At 42.6% G+C, this 15,278-nt stretch overlaps 2 protein-coding genes across 9 annotated transcripts in view; both read right to left on the reverse strand.

The window, feature by feature from the left end:
• Positions 1-15,278, reverse strand: part of Nca (neurocalcin homolog) — a 66,898-nt gene that overhangs the window by 32,179 nt on the left and 19,441 nt on the right. The window lies entirely within an intron of this gene.
• The window catches only part of LOC111273783 (neuronal calcium sensor 2), a 46,551-nt gene that overhangs the window by 11,812 nt on the left and 19,461 nt on the right, over positions 1-15,278 (reverse strand). For 2 of the 5 annotated variants that reach the window (XM_086973629.1, XM_086973628.1), the window contains exon 2: positions 1,775-2,032. The exons of 2 other annotated variants lie outside the window; for them this stretch is intronic. The gene's annotated coding sequence lies outside the window, so the exon portion shown is untranslated. Of the gene's footprint in view, positions 1-379; positions 465-1,774; positions 2,033-15,278 lie in introns of all 5 variants that reach the window. One more of the 5 variants, XM_022855730.2, reaches the window with a different exon arrangement.

Below are 15,278 nucleotides of genomic sequence, written 5' to 3' on the forward strand. Positions count from 1 at the left end.
AATACGAGATCGTTTAAGAACAGAATGAAGCTAGAACTTTTTCGAATACGGTAAAAAGAGAATAAAGTCCTTTCAAAGCATTGTAGAGATCCAGGTAAATTGACAAACGTTTACGGCTCGTTCGTTTACGGTACATTCAGTTGAAAAGCATAAACACTGACCTGTCGGTTAACTCCGAAAATCAGAGGACTGAAAAATAAAAGTGGCCAATTGCATAAAAATAAACAACTGAAGTTCGGGACTGAAGACGACAGAAGTGCATATTGGCTGGTCTAATACACATTACAAGGTCATAAACCTGTCTGTATTATCTCGAGGAAACGCTAGTCATTATTGTAAGAAAAAATTCAACCAGATACAGTTTCTTTTCAAGTCTTACCACAGAGAACGATTTTTGCTTTGTTCGAAGGCGCCAATCCTTCCTTTGGGTTCCGTTTCGCCTGAGCTCCCGCTCGTAAGGTCACCTAACAACAGACATATGCTTTGGCTAGATGCTTAAACAACCGTCTAACCAATCATACCTCACCAGGAAGCGTTTTCAGATCAATTCGTTGTGCTCGACTGCGCCGGCCTCGCGTTGCCAAAGCTCTGCGACTACAGCTATCGCAACGATTTTGGTGCCCAGTCCTTCTGCCGCCAGCGGCTGCTTCGCCGGACAATGCTACACTCTGACTTGTGCCAGCTTATAGGGTATCAACCGCAAATGAAGTAAGCACAAGCAACGTTAAAACAAATGAAAAACAGTGTACCTTTTGTCTCAAAAATGGCTTCCCCAACTTGCCGCCCAGGCCTGTCCGAGAGACCCACTCAGATCAAAATATAAACAAATAAACCCATTCGAGTTTAGTTAGATATTTCTTTTGTTGGCAGAAACGTGCATCTGCCCTCATAGATGTTGCAAAGAAACCCACGTACGTGATATACGCACGTACGGAAAAGCCGACCACTGTGAGGGCATCTGCGCTATTGCCCAGCGTTGCGTCACATAGCGTAGCCGATTGCAACTAGACGAAATAGCTTGGACCGCCCATGTAGTTATCGGTAGCGGCTTTGTGGAGCATAAAGGCATTTTCGGAAGTACGTGCGTATATAGTTTGAGCGTAGGTCTTCTCTACAAGAAATCTGGTAAAGGGTAAAGAAAAACAAGAGGAAAGAACTGATAGGGCTAGGGCAAATGCACAATGGTACTAATAATAGCCGCGGAACACCCCAGAAAAGCAATCAGTCACATCTATCTACGTTATGTATGTAAGGTGAAAATGTACGTATATGGGACGTAAGCTTTATAAATTATGCCTCAGAGACAACCCACTACCTAATAAATATTATAACCTAGAAATATACAACTCGGTTAAAGTCATGGGGGTGGGTATCTTGCATGCAATATTGATAAATCATATATGATCGCATAGTTCTATCTATCACCATTCACAAGCAACACTCGAAAGGTGAACTTTTAAAAACGGCCCTCTGACCACCTAATCATGCAAGCTTAATTAAGTTAAACCTCATAAACATGCGCGTCTATCATTTACTGGTTAATCAGCTAGAAATCATTGTGTGATCTTCCAACGTCGCATCATATATATAGATACTGCAGTGTAAAAAGCCCTATGCGAAACACGTTACAGCGTAAAGTCGCCATTACTAACCACGCACATCGTAATCGCAAACAGGATTCAGCGAATTTGCTCACTGATGCAATGAGTGAACTTTATCCGTTAGCTAGCTATGCAATACGTTACGTAACTTCAAGTACTTAACCGGTGCTTACCGTTCCTTTGTCTGTTCATATGAACTTGCACTTGATCCGCAGTCCGATCTAACCATCGGCACAGATGCCATCGCAGCCAGCCGAACTACCCGCCACTCCCACCAATGCAATGAGAAAAACCCGATCAGAGAGGCAGAAAAATGGTTTACTTCGGAATGATGATGATCGACAACGTCAAAAGCTGCACTATAGATGAATATGTATCTTCACCAGTAACCTGTTGTTAGCAGTAGCTGTCATTGTTGTTGTTTGCCGTCCCTGTTAAGAGGAAGAACTACCTATTAGAACACCTAAGTAACATCCTCCGTTGAAGTTCGTCGTGCTAATTCTAAGACGACCTCGCGATCGCGCAAAGGCCATCCGCCATACGCAGCGTCATCAACATTAGTAACATTTACAGTTTCGTTGTTGTAACTCAGTTGCTTTTTTCTTTTTTTTTAATTCAAACAGCCACATGGACATTTTACCACCATTAGCTATCAGTAAGTTTCCTCAACTTTTAATTCTTTGCTTCAATTATCGCTCTGTCACAATGACCATCACCTGGTAGGTTAGCATCATTAGTGAACGTTATCAATTCATAGAATGAGGCGTCGAATCCACAACGGACGCAACGAAGTGAGCAATGCTGTTCTATCAGAGGTCATTCTGATTGCAGACGACTGTAGGTGCTGCAGTCGCAATTATGGCTATAGATTTCTCCAATGTAGGAAGGTATACTGACGCTGATAGTCGCCGCTTTCTTGAACCACTCGCTATGCCGCGATTTAAGCGCAACGACGCCCAAACGAGACAGGACGACTAAACCAGGGAGCACCGTTACACTGAAACTCACTACAGTTCGACGTCTATTGTTGTCGATGCGACATCCAACCTCAGTTTCTTACAACAGGTACTTCATTCTGCTTCATTCAGCTTGATTTACTACCTGGCTACAGCTAGCTGATGGTGTACACCATCCCAACTTCGCGCACTCCCATATTCTATCGTTTGTTTTGATTGTTCTTTGCTGCGACGCTATGGTGGCTTTTTTTGACTCTCTGCCTGATGCGTCTTGTAACTCATTTATTTTCAAAATAACCGCCGTTACAGCCGTAAAGACATGTGACGCAGTTTCATGTAAAAATAATAACAAGGAAAATAAAAAACTAGCTATACAGGGGCAAATACTCTAATGGGGCATACGCACCTCGCCAGGCGCTGTACATACAGAAAGGAAACGAACAGCGGCAATCCTGCAGGACTGCTTTAGATGTCCTTGTCTAAGTGAAATACTCCAGCGTTTGTACGAGATTTCCTGCTTATGCTTCCTCCATACAAAATTGATCTAGCTTTATTGGAAAAGGTAGTGATAGCAGAGTAATTGTTGTCTGCGCCAACATTCTAATTGGGTCGCTGCAGGAAATCATTTCCTCCTTTCAAGTTCAATTATTCCCAAGCTGGTATCTAAAGCGAGTATGCTTTTTATATGCAGGAGTTGTTGGAACGTGCTTGAATACTCAGCCCGGGATGCGTTTGATGGGAAAGCACGAGAGTCTCAGTTGGATTTTACTACCAAGTAATCGCAATAACAGTAATTGCTAAATTGCTATTCAATTAAAACCGGTAGCCTATAACCCACGATATAATAAAGGTCGTGCTTTTTCGATTTTTAGGCCGATGAAAACCGTGCATGCCCGTTTGACAAGTTCCTATTCATTATAATTCACTGTGACTATTGATCAGAGCAGTGGTGACGATTGGCCACAATAGATCCGTCTAGTTTGGGTTAGATCTGTTGGCTCTTTTGGATTGAGTTCCCACTGCCAACTGATCTGGTGACATTTCAGACGTGGTTAAGGTCGGATTAGTTGCTTGAAGCGTTTTCCTAGCTTTTTTTTTCCTTTCTGCATGCGCCTGCGACAATCATTGCTTAATCAGACTAATTACTGTTATAATATGCCAGCCAATTAGCGTAATACGTACGATTGGACAGCAGTCTCAATGTGACCCCAGCGTAGTCTTAGTAAACGGTAACTGTAGTGATTGCTTTATAGCAGCTGAGCAAACGTTGCATACGTGTGCAGAGTATTCGTCATTCAAAACACTACTAGGATAATTGTCTGGGGTAACAGGGGTGCGAAAGACAGATTAATTGATGATGCATAGCCACACATACACAACACTAACTCACAGTCAAAATTAACTAGCACACAGAATTACGTCTGCGAACATCAAGGCATAGGGGGGCATAAATAATACCCCAGCCCATGACGGTGTTTCAAATACAGAAGGTATGCCAGTCACACACCGGTTCATACGAAAGAGTTCGACGCCACTCAGCACTTGACTACTAACTTCCCTATGGTACTCCGGATCACCTACGTTTTCTCGTTAGCAGTAGCGGAATATCAATAGCGCTAGATGCAGCTTATGCTTGGATGACTTACAAGCTAGGAACAGATTATTTTGCTCTGTGATTTCCTTTGCCAGAAACGTCGTGATAAGTTTACACCAATGGTTCTGAAGGATAGAACCATTAAAACGTCTGACAAACTCTACATAACGGCGCTCCAAAGACGAATCTATTACAGGGATTATTCGCAACTTCGTACATCACGGGGGCATTTGCGGAGTTCGCCGTTCAAGTAGTTCTAGGCGTCAGTCAGCCAGTGACTGAAAGAGCAAAGCACTAGCGAACCCAGTTTGTCACGGCGAAAAGTCGGCAAAACAGACCACCGACCAGGCTGTGTACTTTTAGCTGTCGACCAGCTTCGTCGACCTGCTGGGTTTTGAATTGAGGGGGCGCCACCACCGCGTTCGCTCTTGCGCTAGTCCCTGGAGATCGCTAACCCAGAAACATACAATAATCCACGAACAGCTAGGCCGCTGCGTTCTTTGTATAGCAGCAGCACTAACAGGAGTACCAGGTTTACGTTTGCAGGCTGTAGGCCATCGGGTGCCGCAAAAATGAGAAATGCGAACAGAGGGGCTATAACTGGTTATTTTTACGCACACAGCGGACAGGGACAGGACTTCTCGCAACTGGAGCAGGACAGGTAGGCACACTGCAACCCGTCTCATCGATAACACGGCAGCGGTGACGGCGGCCACTAAAATCGTCATTATTAGGCCACTAACATCATGAGCACTGCACCATCTGTTCACCATGCAACAGAGCTCGTATCTTACAACATTACTACGCCTGCAACATAACTAACCAATAAGGCCAGCCGGCTCGAATTGAATAGAGCCGTTTACTTGCCATACTCTACAAAGCTCTCTATAGGCCGCAGGCTCGTCCAAATGCCGAATAATTTTGTCCAAATAGCGCAAATTTCAAGGCTGAAGAGTATCTGCATACACGTAGAACTGCGTAATGTACCCGATTTTTGAGTGTATCGTCAAAAATTAACAGATTATTGCATAATAATATAGAATCTGACAGAGCAGAGCAGACCTTCTAGACTGGCGATATTTATATTTCGAAAGAAGAAAATTGACGAAGGGGTTTCTCAGGAATCTGAAACAGTTTTTGTTGGGTCGTACACTGAAGCTTGACAATGCATTCTCCATGCTTATGTCTTTGTTTCTCGATTTCTTATCCAAAGCCAAAAATTACGGCATTATCAAATATGGCCGATGTGGGTCTTTAGGAGAACTAAGCGCGTTTAGTGTCTTCTGTTTGTATGATAATAGACAACTGTGGAGCGTCTCTTTATCAATTACAAGAGACCTTCGGAAGATAGATCTGTTTATAACATGAACCAACGGAATACAAGTAAGACAGGTACATCCGCTGCAGAGGACCCGTCTTTCATATAAACAGGACCGACGCTCGTGTGACGTAATCAATAATAACCGACTTTTTTTTTTAATTATCTACTGCTCGAAGCTAGAGTATCATCGGAAACTTTTTTTGGGCCCTATTGCGCCTTCCCCAAATCACTGTTCTCCAGCGGAGAATCCGTCCCAAAAGAGATTCCCAAAAGAAGTCCCAAAAAAGAGAACCCAGAGGAATTGTTCTTACACCTTACCGCTGCTTACATCGCAGTACGTAGAGGGATTTTTCTTCCATTTTCGAAGCAGTTATTCTGTTTCAAAAAATGAGCCTTCTTGTAATATCTATATACATATATGTCATCGATGATGCACTTCTTCGACAGAAGAAGTTGATCAGGTGAAATATTCGAATGCAGAATGATTCGATAGAATACTGAAGTCACGATTCTACCGAATACATGATGCTCAATGATGTGCAAAGAGTAGCTAAGTCATAACATTTAAAAGCTAACGTGAAATGACGGCGTGCTAATAACAAGTGTTTCATCATTTTCGGGCCTTTTTCCCCGATTGCCTTAGCGGTGTTTGTAATGCTTATATCGGAGGAACATGCTCCTATTGAAGCCTAAATAAATTTTTTTTCTAATAACCAATTCGTGACAGGTACAAAGTTGCCATATTCTCACTTTGATATAGTTCCAAATAATCAAACAGTTCGAAAACTTGCAGCAGTAACATTTTAGCAACAATCATTTACAATTTATTTTCTTTGTGATACAAACGCCTGTCGTATCTACATGTACATTTAACACTAAATCCTGTATCGCTGTTACATCCGCATGAACTTTCTATAGCTCCTATCGTCACTAGTCGTATGTAGTGTATCATCGTAATATCAACGGGCTTAGCGTAATAACTATGCATGCTGATAAATGACGAATATTCTGATTTTATCCGCAGCTCTTCTGTCCGGTTATATTCTAACCTTCACAGTCGCAGCCCCGTTTCCCCATGTCGATTCCCAGACGAGACGGGGTTATTACCCCCCGGCCAAAAAAACTCGGATCCGCAACAGCGGTAGCTAGCCATTGCCTAACAAAAGTGCTTCACTGCATAATAGTAATAATTAGAATAACAATAAAATTGCTATTATCGCCGTGGTTAGCAATTTTGCACGACTTATAGCTACATTATGCTCAGGCAGCCACGTAAGAACCATCAGTATCATCAGCAAAAGTCGCTGCGCGTGTGATGACAGGTCACTCAGGTACCATCAGCACAAGCCAACCATTTCGGAACCGTCTCGCCACTCACTAATTGACTTCGCTGGGTTTGTCCTCTGTCACTCGTTTCCGTCGCCCCGCCGCAGCGTATCTCGGCGTTTTATCATCAACACATTGTTCTAACTGGTACGGCCATCGCAATGACCCCCTAGACTACGTCGACCGTGATGGGTTCGTGTGCTTATCTGGCCAGGGATGTTCGCACGAGCCCAGGCTTTGACCGTCTAGGTAGCCGCCTAATACAGGGGTAGTTCTGTATGAAGTGAGGTGATGGTGAGAATACTGTCAGCCACCGAAGGCGCAACCACCGACCGTGCTGCTGGCGTAGTACGATTCTCACGCAAGCGTTGAGCTGCTACTTACGGGCAGATGGTCGCATAGAGTCGATATATGTGAGACCGAGCAGGTGGTGTGGTATCGGTGTTATTGGAGAACGCTTTTGGACAGCGCTTAAGAAACAGGATAAGTATGCTCACCGGACATAAAAGGCGCGCAGTACCAAATAAACTGATAGAGAAACGCGTACGAATACGACTATATGCAATCATACGCTATATTGTAGACACGGTCTTGTACTTGGAAAGCGTGGTGCAAAATAGACTCGGAATGTCTTGTTGCAGTAATTGAAGTTGATAATTATTGAAGAAGGTGTATATAAGCTATACTTACAACCTGGCTTTGTTTAGGGGTAAAGGAACCACCCATTTTAAGCATATGCACATTATTTAGCCGCAGAAAATTATCCTGGTCGACTGCATGGCCTATAACAATACGACAGTGTGGATCGCAGTTATGTCTCTACTGGTGAGCGCTAGATCAAAACTCTGATCTTTTACACTTCTGATTAATACCAGTAAGAAGCACCGTAAAAAAATAGCAAGTTTCACTAAATTTGTTATAGCTTTCTGTCACTGCAGTTGTTTAAGCACAAGAAAGGATTATCTCTGAGTTTTTAAAAGCACCCTTTTTGTCAATATGAATTGTATCATGTTTACGACCTTTTATAATGTTTATGCTCTCCCCTGAATTTTTGCCTATCAGACAATTTTTTTTCAATTTTTTTTCCGATTTTTGTCAAATATGTTTATTATATACAGGGTATATAACTAGTCCCAATTATATCTACTCGTTAATGCATCAAAGACCGGTGGTTCCAATAATCTATTGAAAACACTGTCTACCATTCCCTTAATCTTTTTATAAACGTTAAAGTATTTCGTTGACGCATCCGTTGTGGACGAGAACCTTGTAGGAAGTCCGGCTGTTTAACAAACGTACGCTACAAGCCTATACTCACAAAAAGCCATAAACTCTAGCGTACTGTTTGCGAAAATTTACTCTAAGTAATTATCGAAAGATCTTCTGCAGCATATGCTACAGATAGCTACCAGCTTGTTTCCAACAGAGAACGCGTCTCGTACAATAAGAAAGGCTGCTATTCCCACTATTCTAGCCACCATCACCGGCTCGGCAGTCACTTCCGGTCTGAGACGCTGCATAGATCCATCTAAATGGGAAGCCTTAATGTGTCCTGAGGGATTCCCCCACATTATGTATGACTTTATTCCGTGTCCACCGTCACCGCTGTACTACCTACGTAACCCAACTTTTCGTTTTTTTGTGGCTCCCTTTGCCACTATTATTATCGCTGATTGCCGCAGTCGATAGCAGAGGCAGCATGGGAAGGCCAGAGGTACTATTAGCTAGCTAGATGTTCGCTCCCGCTTAGAGTCAAATGTCGACTGATCGCAGTCAGTGGCCTTTCGGCGACTGCTGACCTTTTTGCCTTTTCGCTTAGCTATAGTAGCATGAATTTGTGTGTATATGGGTACCGCTTGGACCAGTGGGTATTTGTTTAGCTTGGCTGAATTGTATAGATCGTATCCTAGAGGTTCCAAACGAGTGTCCAAGCCCATTTAACGTCCTGTTCAATCGCCCGTCTAGTGAAGCGGCAGTCAGTACCTCGCGCAGCTTCTTGTTAGTTGCTGCGTGTTAAGCTTGTCTCCTGACTTTTTTTACTTTATGTCTCTCAGTTCTTTGTAACCCGTTTCACACTTCTCCGTTTCTCTGCACAACCTCTGTCCCTCTCTGCAGCTTTCCTCCTCGCTTGCCGTTCTATCTTTTTCCTCCACGCGTCTACTGTCTTTTCGTCTGCATGAAGTCGCATGCGTGCATCTGTATTTATATAAGGCAGGCTTGTGGGGCAAACGGGATTAACAGAATTAAAGTACGGGCCGGAACTGGGGCTTTACGAGAAAGAAATCAAAAAGAGTTAGCTGGAAGCAAATCGACCAAGCTCATACACTGGCTGACCTCTTTGGCTGAAGCTTCTGCCGCCGCTTCAAAAAGATCAACCATTCTTTTCCTGTCCGAGCATTGAATACAATACCCTTTCTTTCGTGTCCTCTTTTGTGAACTCGGTTTTGCCCCGTGAAAACTGCTTTTAACCCTCGTTCTCCTCATCTCCCTATTCGATCTGCCTTCCGCCGTTTCTCTGGGCTCTGTACATTGACATTGAACACTACCAGAAGTGGCATTAGTCGCATTCAGTCGCCCGACTTCGTCGACACTCAAAGTCCACGACGTCATACGCCAGCATCGACTGTTGTACGTCGCCATCACCAGCCCTATTGGCGGGACCAATGAGCCTAGATATATCGCTCCTCCTCACCATTATTCGAAGCGGTAGCACGTCGCTGGCGAACGATGCGATGATATGAACCATCGAAACCGTCGGATCCCTTTCCTCCTCCGTCGTCGACTCTTCTGCCTCTGGTCATTTTTCCTGACGACTACAGTTCATATCCGTGCTTCTATATCGGGGCGACTGTCCCAAGCTGCCTCTTCCGCGGTGTGGAACAATAAGACAAGGGGCACATTTGTTTAATCAGGGATGGCAATCCGCGATTTTTCCCGCCTTTCTGCTCGATCCCCCTCAGTCCGGTGGCAACTCACAGTCGATATTACTGCCATTAGACGAAAGTGACGCCTGCACAATTTGCGTCGAATAGCCTTTGTCATTAGACTTCGATAGAGAATACCACTGTTCAGTCCGTGGTACTATCGGACGGTCGTTTCATTGGTGGGGGGTCGCATCAAATACTCTTTCAGAAACGGGCGGGCATACCCCAAGCTCAGAATTCGTTTGGCCGATTGGAAGGACCCTTCTCAAAAATTCAAGGATTTCTCAAAAATTCGGTTGTCGGCGGAACGACACGAGGAACAAAACGACGCAAGCATGAATTTTTTCAGACGTAGGTAACGATTCTTTATATATATATATATGTGCCTGCTGCTATATCCGCTTTTCGAGCTGATCAATTCCCAGAATAGTCAGTTACTATGGTCGTATATCCAGAACTGTATCAGGAAGTGGAGAAGGATGAATTGTAGTGCATAGAAAAGACCTCGGAAAGAGGCTTAACTACTGCTTGCCGGACCACAGCTATTTATGAACGAATGTGTTACCAAAGAGATACAAAGGATTCCATTATTGTCCTTGGTATATTTCATGCTCTAGTTATTGATGAAACGAAATTTTCAATAGCCTTACATGCAGTGCTTCCATTACGTACGTTGATAATATTTAAAGCTCTTGAACAATTACTAAGAAGTTGCTAGCTTCTTCTGTTGAAGTTACTGCTGGACTAACCCAGACATGTATAAGTGGAGTGTATAGTCGATAGGCTTCTGAAGATGATCATAGCGGGTAGTTAAATAATAGTAATTAGAGCGTACGACAATGGCTGCCATCGCTGGTCAGCAATGTTCTACAGTATTATTTAGTTAAAGCAAAAGGTGCTTTGCAGCTGAAGAAGGACAACGGTGTATGTTAATGCGATTCTTTGTAGGGTCATATATTTTCTAACAGAATTATTACTTTTTATCTATTTTTTTTCTCAGTTGTAGCCCTTTATACATGTGTGACGTACATAAATATATAAGTAAGCACCATTGGAGATATTGTGTTTGACAGAATTATTGGTACTCCATCTTCATTGTGTTCTTGTTATCCTTCGTACGGAGCAGTGGGTCGGTTTGTACAACCACATTTTCCCTATTTGGTGAATCCAGTTACATAATTTATGTAAACTGAACATTCCCAAGCGAGAATCGTGTGCTCGCCCTTTCCTTTAGCTGCATTGAGACAGGAATCTTCTTTTTATATTTCACAACAACAAAAGAAATATTCAATCATTATTTTAAGTAGAGTTTGTATCTGAAACCGTGACAATTGAAGTGTACCTCTGAGAACCTATTGGAACTCATTTATTAGTTGGTGGTTGTTTAGTTAAAATGAACTAGCGCGCTATCAGGCATGAGCGTCTAACTAACTCATTATTTCTAACTAACTTTATTTTAATTAGATTTTCCGATGACTCCCACCTCTCTGGCTTTGCAAGCATTAGTCCTACAGTGCCTAGAGTAGATTAGATAAAAATATAGGTAATAATACTTACAGAAACAATTCTGGCAGGTACACAGTAAAACAGGTTACTCTAACCTGTCCTATTTGCAAATTCGCGTACCGCGCAGGTGGGGCGAGGTTCAGTAAATCAGTCGGATATCTCAGAAAGCTGTGGAAAACCTGGGTATATATATATAGGGCTGCAACCTTACAGAACTGAACAGCTGTGGAATTTTACATAAATATCGTTTGGATGCGCCGCCTTGCGAGACAATCATACTCGGCTCTCTTATACGATCTTAGAGACAAGTGGACTCTTTCACATTTTTCTCGTATCGTCACAAACTGAAGGTTCTTTAATGCGACTATCAGTTATCAACGTCAACGCCGTGCAGCCCTGTTTTGTTAAATGTATTAGATAGAGTTCTGGTTTTCTCTTGACTGTTGTGACAGTTCAAGTTTTCTTTTTTTTTTTTTTCCTAATTTTCTTTTTTCTTAGCTACCTAGACTACTATACGAGCTAAACTCAATAGGGAACCGCACCGTCAGTACATCTCATGTGTGGTTTTGATCCTGCGTCGAATCGTGCTATTGAAACCCTCTCTCCGCCCATTTGTTGTAAAAAAAAAAACGTATCCCTTTAGTGATTATAATTGGCTTCTCTGAAAAGCTGCATTGTGCCCCGCTTTCCCCCATTCTCCTCTTTTTTCTCAGAAGCAGCTCTAATAAAGAGTTCGACGTCGCACCTACACTTAGCCTAAAACTGTGCTTACGCGTAAATCCGTACGCGTTCGCCTGCACAAAGCTGGGCGGTTTTTCAAAGGCGCCTACGCACTTCGCTGGCAACAGAGGTTTCGATAACCGTACAGCGTTCGGTCGCGCTAGCCACTGTACTATGTAGCCAGCGGAAAAGGAACTTCTCGATTTGATTCCATTCTGCGGCGGAAACATCATTAACAGTGACTAGACATATAATAATCAACTGTTCATGGAAACTGTTCTAAAGAGTGGATTGGCCATACGAACGGATAACAAAGTACCTGTCGCGTGCATAACGTCCGGATAAAAGCTGCATTGCAGAATAACAAAAGCATAGTCCTGTGTAAAGCCTGTACGTGGGTGATCCGCAAATCCCCCTTTTGCTTTTGCCCACTAGGCCAAACGCAGGTGATTGACGTCTGTGTGTATTTATATATTAAGGCGCTGTCAGAGCTGGTAGATAGCTCCCGTGGAATAGTTTTCTATACATATAAATATATAGAAAACTATTCCACGCGAATGAAACATATATTATACATGTCTGCAATAAAAGATTCATGCGAGCTGGCGGTATAACATGTTCAAGCCATTTAAGTCGTTTACCATAAATCGACTGCATAAATGGCATGGACCTTACAACAAACGTTTCCTCTTTATTATACGTCCTAAGCATGGAAAACGGTCGAGACTCACACAGTGCCAGTCTTTCCTTTTAATGAATGAATAATTTTTTTCAGGCATACGATAAATCCGAATGTAACAGTTAATCTGGGCTAAGAGAAACGTCATATTGAATATACAAATATTTGGGCTTGCTTTATATATATATGTATATAAGCGATAAGAAATCACTGTTTCAGGCCGTGCCAACGAAACGCACCACAGTCTGCCACAGACTATTTAAATAAAAGGCAGTTATTTATAGGGTTCAACTATAATTCATGTGCTCGACCATATTTAAGAGTTCGATCTTCATGCGCGGCTGCCACCAACATGGATGCGTCCCTGAACGCACGATCTCTTCATAATCTATTGCTCGTCCACAGCAGGTCTTATGAATAGCTTGTCGTTTTTTACTTCCGTGTTGATTTACGTTCTCTTCCTGCCTATGTATGCTATACAGTAGTTCTGACGCTATCCTTATGGCTGGAGTAAGAAATCTAATGTCGGTGGCTACCTCTGCTACCATCATGTCAATCATCCATATCACTATTCGTGATTTTTCTAGGCGTTTAATATGTCTCTTCGCAGGCATTTGCCTCTTGGCCTTACTTCCTTTGACAGTTATTCGGCTTTCAGTTTGGAGGAAAACCCAAACAGGTCAAGACAGTACCTACTTATCGTGTCCCACCTTTCACCCCCAGCCGCTTTTCGATTATTGTTCTCCAGAGTGTGCTACGGTTATCTTGCCAATAGCTACGGCGGATGCTGGTAGCGGCAAAGCTTCCGTATGGCCACACGGAACCCAGTGCTTCATCTCCTGGGCAGTTTCGCTTCGTTGAAGGCTTCGTATAAGCCGGCCCTGACCCTACTCATGTATAACTAGACGGATGAACCGTGTCCCAATATGGACTCAGGCGAAGTAAAATGAACACCCTGTCCTTCCGTCTACTCGAGTAACCAACCAGGATTAATTATGAAGTGTACAAACATGAAACAGCAATGCTCGATGATTCAAATAATTTCTTTGTTTGTATAATTCGAAATTAATTATTGTGAATTAATTGATAATTTATTTAATAGACTGGTTGGAGAAGAGAAACTACTCGGTGTGTGCGTTTTTAACTGATTCCAAAATTTGTTACCTTATTTGAGATAGATTTAGTAGAAAAGAAAGCGCTCCTCCAATCGGTAACTGCGTCATAGGGAACTGTTTCCAAGAAGGACAGGTACGTACATATATTCAAATGAGATATTCTTAAATATTATATACATATATATAGTAATATATATATAACACTTAAACAAACTTGAGAAACATAGGTAAAGATTTACCCGTTACTTTTGCTAAACAGTTGGATCGCATTTAGTTAGCGTCAGGCGACAAATTCACGCAACCTTTGCTAGCGAATAAATGACGTCTCGACGAACCTGTTACTAGAAATACGTGAAGTTTTCCACAATACTATACATGCAATATTATTTTTTTATTGTCGATTAGACAGAAAAATAGAACCTATCGTTCTGACTGTTTCTCTTTCTCCTTTCCTTTTTCATCTGTCCACCTCAGTGGTCTTCCTGCGTAGTTTCTGCAGTGCTACACCGCTGTTGGAAAGCTATTCATTCGTAAACACTTACTTTCCGTGGAATATTTTTAAAATACCAACTATTCTCCCGTAGTAAACTACAGTCATCAATGGAGCCTATAGAAGGCTCGTCAAGCGGACTAGACGAAACGTTACGACTGTTTAAAAGTAGCGGTCTGGCAGTTCAACCCAAGTGTCTTAGATGAGATGGGTAAATTGAAGAACGTGTCGTTTCGGCTGGGTTCTCTTCCCCATAAAGCTACCCACATTCAAGCTGTCCCCCCTAATCAGGTGCCGCTTGCCACGATACAACATCCTACGTACTGGTCGTAGGTTAGTACAACAATGAATAGGATAGAAGTTTTATTGTAAGTTCGCTTTCTGTTCCAAATAGAAATCGCACGGCCTAAAAACGATTACGTCCTGGTCTAGTCACGGCTGGATTTGTTGTATTTTTATTTACGCCAAACGCTAGACACTTGCTATCATATCTTTGGCACGATGCCATTTTGATGACAACGCCGATTGCCATGCCTCGGCATAAGGTAGCCAATCATTTTCTATATCGACATTCATACTCGATTCTGTCTACAACACAACGGAAGGAATCGTCCTTAGAGTTTGCGGGATAGTTTGACCCTAAATTTAAAGGAAAACACGCAAACTGCTATCCCTCGACAGTTATTTTTTACGCGCTGTATCGTGCTTCATATGAGGGTTTTGCTTTACTAACGATGTCAATGAATAGGCAACATCAGACAGAATTCGTGGAACGTTCTCATAGAAAAACAACAGCCGTTGGTTACCACTAGCACAAATTTACCATCGTTTTGTTTTGGCTTGTATGTCTCCCGTGTTATTATCCTACTTTTTCTGCAAAAACGAGGAGGCTTACGTGATTTAATTCGATGATCAATGATCTTAACAAATCAATCTGGTTTGTTTATGCGATAGCGGTCTCATCCGCATTGCTTGCACCAGGGAGCAATGTTCGACATCTGGCCGTTCGCTATTTTTTGCAGATAAAAGTTCATAATAGAAACACA

This window comes from Varroa jacobsoni, unplaced genomic scaffold (assembly GCF_002532875.2).
Source record: "Varroa jacobsoni isolate VJ856 unplaced genomic scaffold, vjacob_1.0 scaffold_226, whole genome shotgun sequence".
Classification (NCBI taxonomy): domain Eukaryota; kingdom Metazoa; phylum Arthropoda; class Arachnida; order Mesostigmata; family Varroidae; genus Varroa; species Varroa jacobsoni.